Raw genomic sequence first — 6,870 nt, forward strand, 5'->3', positions numbered from 1 at the left:
ACGTATGTTATTTGAGTTTAAGACACGTTGGTTTGCGTGTATTAAAACGAATGGGGTAATTATCACTATAGCGTTAAGTTTAGTTGCCAGGGTGCTCTGTTACGTAGAATCTATTAACTTTTGATGAAATCTTGTGATCTATCTTTATATATGTTTATGACTCGAGCAATTAAACCTATAACTCACCAACATTCGTGTTGACTTTTTAGCATGTTTTATTCTCAGGTTCTTAGAATGCTTCCGCTGTGATGTGCTTGTTGCCTGCATGGAGTCTCTCATGCTTTGTACAAAGTTTATTGCATTCAAAATAAAACTGCGTTGTGTAATAAATAATTGGACTGTGATGTCAACCTGTAAATTAAAGACTTATGTATTTCGGGGTTTTGCTTATACCTAAGCACTTGCCCACATGTTTATAACTTTCTATGTTTAGAAAGTTACTTATTTTAATGAATGCAATATTTTATCAAAACGTATCATATAGAGGTCAAAACCTCACTGTGGAATCAATGATTAACGTGCCGCGTCAATAGCGATTTTGACGGGTCGTTACAGTTGGTATCCGAGCTTGAGGTCATAGGGAACCAGAAATTACATTAGTGTGTTTAACTGGTAATTGTTAGGATGCATTAGTGAGTCTGGACTATGACCATATCTGTTTTTACTGATTTTTACTTATCATTTGGTCAAAAACATTATATGTGATATATTTATATGCTAACGTAATTGTTGTTTCAATTATGTGATAGATGACTTCTTCTAATCCTATCATTTTGTACGACTCGGAATCGGACACTGAATCTATTCTATCCACAACTAAAAAGGGCGTTCCAATACCTATTAAAGAAAAAATTGTGTTAGCCGGGCAATCTCAACTCCCGGTAAACCCAGAGGAGGTTCCAGCTCCACCCAGCTTTAGTTTTCCAGAGCCACAGTATCGTTGGCATGGACCCATGATCTGAAATGTCCCGTTCTTATTGATTAAAAACGTTCCATATTAATTGATTTCGTTGCGAGGTTTTGACCTCTATATGAGACGTTTTTCAAAGACTGCATTCATTTTAAAACAAACCATAACCTTTATTTCATCAATAAAGGTTTAAAAAGCTTTACGTAGATTATCAAATAATGATAATCTAAAATATCCTGTTTACACACGACCATTACATAATGGTTTACAATACAAATATGTTACAACAAAATAAGTTTCTTGAATGCAGTTTTTACACAATATCATACAAGCATGGACTCCAAATCTCGTCTTTATTTAAGTATGCGACAGCGGAAGCTCTTAATAATCACCTGAGAATAAGCATGCTTAAAACGTCAACAAAAATGTTGGTGAGTTATAGGTTTAACCTATATATATATATATCAAATCATAATAATAGACCACAAGATTTCATATTTCAATACACATCCCATACATAGAGATAAAAATCATTCATATGGTGAACACCTGGTAATCGACATTAACAAGATGCATATATAAGAATATCCCCATCATTCCGGGACACCCTTAGGATATGATATAAATTTCGAAGTACTAAAGCATCTGGTACTTTGGATGGGGCTTGTTGGGCCCGATAGATCTATCTTTAGGATTCGCGTCATCCAGTACTAAAGCCTGTACTGCGGCAATGTTTGAAGCTAGAAAAGTACGGAATTCCTCTTCATTCATATTCACAGTGTGTCGAGTAGTCGGTGCCATTTCCTTCAAAATAGTCAAATGGAACAACTTAATCATACAGAATATTAAGAGTAGTTAATAGTATTTCGTAGCATAATATGAACTCATTTATAAAAGCTTTTTCTTCATATTAGCGTTTTATAAGTTTAAATTCGGGTAGTACCTACCCGTTAAGTTCATACTTAGTAGCTAATATACAATTCAACTACTACAATTCTATATGAAAAACTGATTATAATAATATTTCGCGTTCAAACTTTTACACAATATTTTACAAACTTACAATACCGCTTATTTTACATATAGCATGAAATATAGCACACAATAAATTTGATACAAGATGGTTGCGAAGATAATTCTAGCTAGTACACAAGTCGTTCAGCAAAGGCAATAAAGACACGTAATTCATACGTCCAGAAACAAGTCATGCATTCTGGTTTTACTAGGATTACTTTCCATCCTTGGTCTTGTGGAACATAACCGTTATGGCCGTTGATAAGACAGCGTGTTGTAACATCGTCAAAGGGACGAGGGTTACGTAATGTCCAACAGTCCCGTAACAATCTAAAAACCTCATTTCTTACCCCAATTACCGACTCCGTCACTTGTGGGAACGTTTTGTTTAATAGTTGTAGGCCGATGTTCTTGTTCTCACTTTGGTGAGAAGCGAACATTACTAATCCGTAAGCATAACATGCTTCTTTATATTGCATGTTAGCCGCTTTTTCTAAATCACGAAGTCCAATATTCGGATATATTGAGTCAAAATAATTTCTTAACCCATTGCGTAAAATAGCATTTGGGTTCCCCGCAATATATGCGTCAAAGTAAACATATCGTAACTTATGGATTTCCCAATGTGATATCCCCCATCTTTCGAACGAAAGCCTTTTATAAACCAAGGCATTCTTGGAACGTTCTTCGAATGTCTTACAAACTGATCTCGCCTTAAATAGTTGTGCCGAAGAATTCTGACCGACTCTAGACAAGATTTCATCAATCATGTCTCCGGGTAGGTCTCTTAAAATATTGGGTTGTCTATCCATTTTGTGTTTTTATACTGTAAAATAGACAAGAGTTAGATTCATAAAAAAAATACTTATTAATACAAGCAATTTTTACATATATCATAAAGCATAAGCACACTATATTACATATATTACACCACACGAATACAACTATCTTATTCTGACTCGCTTGTTTCTTCTTCTTCGGTTTTGGTTCGTTTTGCCAAGTTTCTAGGGATATATGATGTTCCCCTAATACGACCCGTAATTTTCCACATTGGTTTAGAAAAACCTGGTGGTTTAGAGGTTCCCGGGTCATTGTTACAACTTAAGGACTTCGGGGGTTGACGATACATATAAAGTTCATCGGGGTTGGAATTAGATTTCTCTATTTTTATGCCCTTTCCCTTATTATTTTCTTTTGCCTTTTTAAATTCAGTTGGGGTAATTTCTATAACATCATCGGAATTCTCGTCAGAATCCGATTCATCGGAGAATTGGTAATCCTCCCAATATTTTGCTTCCTTAGCGGAAACACCATTGACCATAATTAACCTTGGTCGGTTGGTTGAGGATTTTCTTTTACTCAACCGTTTTATTATTTCCCCCACCGGTTCTATTTCTTCATCCGGTTCCGATTCTTCTTTCGGTTCCGATTCTTCTTCTGGTTCTGACTCTTCTTCCGGTTCCTCTTCGGGAACTTGTGAATCAGTCCACGAATCATTCCAATTTACATTTGACTCTTCATTATTATTAGGTGAGTCAATGGGACTTGTTCTAGAGGTAGACATCTATCACATAATATCAAACACGTTAAGAGATTAATATATCACATAATATTCACATGTTAAAAATATATAGTTTCCAACAAAATTTGTTAAGCAATCATTTTTCAAGTAAACACGGTCGAAGTCCAGACTCACTAATGCATCCTAACAAACTCGATAAGACACACTAATGCAAAATTCTGGTTCTCTAAGACCAACGCTCTGATACCAACTGAAATGTCCCGTTCTTATTGATTAAAAACGTTCCATATTAATTGATTTTGTTGCGAGGTTTTGACCTCTATATGAGACGTTTTTCAAAGACTGCATTCATTTTAAAACAAACCATAACCTTTATTTCATCAATAAAGGTTTAAAAAGCTTTACGTAGATTATCAAATAATGATAATCTAAAATATCCTGTTTACACACGACCATTACATAATGGTTTACAATACAAATATGTTACAACAAAATAAGTTTCTTGAATGCAGTTTTTACACAATATCATACAAGCATGGACTCCAAATCTCGTCCTTATTTAAGTATGCGACAGCGGAAGCTCTTAATAATCACCTGAGAATAAACATGCTTAAAACGTCAACAAAAATGTTGGTGAGTTATAGGTTTAACCTATATATATATCAAATCATAATAATAGACCACAAGATTTCATATTTCAATACACATCCCATACATAGAGATAAAAATCATTCATATGGTGAACACCTGGTAACCGACATTAACAAGATGCATATATAAGAATATCCCCATCATTCCGGGACACCCTTCGGATATGATATAAATTTCGAAGTACTAAAGCATCCGGTACTTTGGATGGGGCTTGTTGGGCCCGATAGATCTATCTTTAGGATTCGCGTCAATTAGGGTGTCTGTTCCCTAATTCTTAGATTACCAGACTTAATAAAAAGGGGCATATTCGATTTCGATAATTCAACCATAGAATGTAGTTTCACGTACTTGTGTCTATTTTGTAAATCATTTATAAAACCTGCATGTATTCTCATCCCAAAAATATTATATTTTAAAAGTGGGACTATAACTCACTTTCACAGATTTTTACTTCGTCGGGAAGTAAGACTTGGCCACTGGTTGATTCACGAACCTATAACAATATATACATATATATCAAAGTATGTTCAAAATATATTTACAACACTTTTAATATATTTTGATGTTTTAAGTTTATTAAGTCAGCTGTCCTCGTTAGTAACCTACAACTAGTTGTCCACAGTTAGATGTACAGAAATAAATCGATAAATATTATCTTGAATCAATCCACGACCCAGTGTATACGTATCTCAGTATTGATCACAACTCAAACTATATATATTTTGGAATCAACCTCAACCCTGTATAGCTAACTCCAACATTCACATATAGAGTGTCTATGGTTGTTTCGAAATATATATAGATGTGTCGACATGATAGGTCGAAACATTGTATACGTGTATATGGTATCTCAAGATTACATAATATACAATACAAGTTGATTAAGTTATGGTTGGAATAGATTTGTTACCAATTTTCACGTAGCTAAAATGAGAAAAATTATCCAATCTTGTTTTACCCATAACTTCTTCATTTTAAATCCGTTTTTAGTGAATCAAATTGCTATGGTTTCATATTGAACTCTATTTTATGAATCTAAACAGAAAAAGTATAGGTTTATAGTCAGAAAAATAAGTTACAAGTCATTTTTGTAAAGGTAGTCATTTCAGTCGAAAGAACGACGTCTAGATGACCATTTTAGAAAACATACTTCCACTTTGAGTTTAACCATAATTTTTGGATATAGTTTCATGTTCATAATAAAAATCATTTTCTCAGAATAACAACTTTTAAATCAAAGTTTATCATAGTTTTTAATTAACTAACCCAAAACAGCCCGCGGTGTTACTACGACGGCGTAAATCCGGTTTTACGGTGTTTTTCGTGTTTCCAGGTTTTAAATCATTAAGTTAGCATATCATATAGATATAGAACATGTGTTTAGTTGATTTTAAAAGTCAAGTTAGAAGGATTAACTTTTGTTTGCGAACAAGTTTAGAATTAACTAAACTATGTTCTAGTGATTACAAGTTTAAACCTTCGAATAAGATAGCTTTATATGTATGAATCGAATGATGTTATGAACATCATTACTACCTTAAGTTCCTTGGATAAACCTACTGGAAAATAGAAAAGTGGATCTAGCTTCAATGGATCCTTGGATGGCTCGAAGTTCTTGAAGCAGAATCATGACACGAAAACAAGTTCAAGTAAGATCATCACTTGAAATAAGATTGTTATAGTTATAGAAATTGAACCAAAGTTTGAATATGATTATTACCTTGTATTAGAATGATAACCTACTGTAAGAAACAAAGATTTCTTGAGGTTGGATGATCACCTTACAAGATTGGAAGTGAGCTAGCAAACTTGAAAGTATTCTTGATTTTATGTAACTAGAACTTGTAAAATATATGAAGAACACTTAGAACTTGAAGATAGAACTTGAGAGAGATCAATTAGATGAAGAAAATTGAAGAATGAAAGTGTTTGTAGGTGTTTTTGGTCGTTGGTGTATGGATTAGATATAAAGGATATGTAATTTTGTTTTCATGTAAATAAGTCATGAATGATTACTCATATTTTTGTAATTTTATGAGATATTTCATGCTAGTTGCCAAATGATGGTTCCCACATATGTTAGGTGACTCACATGGGCTGCTAATATCTGATCATTGGAGTGTATATACCAATAGTACATACATCTAAAAGCTGTGTATTGTACGAGTACGAATACGGGTGCATACGAGTAGAATTGTTGATGAAACTGAACGAGGATGTAATTGTAAGCATTTTTGTTAAGTAGAAGTATTTTGATAAGTGTATTGAAGTCTTTCAAAAGTTTATAAATACATATTAAAACACTACATGTATATACATTTTAACTGAGTCGTTAAGTCATCGTTAGTCGTTACATGTAAATGTTGTTTTGAAACCTTTAGGTTAACGATCTTGTTAAATGTTGTTAACCCAATGTTTATAATATCAAAAGAGATTTTAAATTATTATATTATCATGATATTATGATGTACGAATATCTCTTAATATGATATATATACATTAAATGTCGTTACAACGATAATCGTTACATATATGTCTCGTTTCAAAATCATTAAGTTAGTAGTCTTGTTTTTACATATGTAGTTCATTGTTAATATAATTAATGATATGTTTACTTATCATAATATCATGTTAACTATATATATAACCATATATATGTCATCATATAGTTTTTACAAGTTTTAACGTTCGTGAATCACCGGTCAACTTGGGTGGTCAATTGTCTATATGAAACCTATTTCAATTAATCAAGTATTAACAAGTTTGATTGCTT

Source organism: Rutidosis leptorrhynchoides, chromosome 4 (genome assembly GCF_046630445.1).
Source record: "Rutidosis leptorrhynchoides isolate AG116_Rl617_1_P2 chromosome 4, CSIRO_AGI_Rlap_v1, whole genome shotgun sequence".
NCBI classification, from domain to species: Eukaryota; Viridiplantae; Streptophyta; class Magnoliopsida; order Asterales; family Asteraceae; genus Rutidosis; species Rutidosis leptorrhynchoides.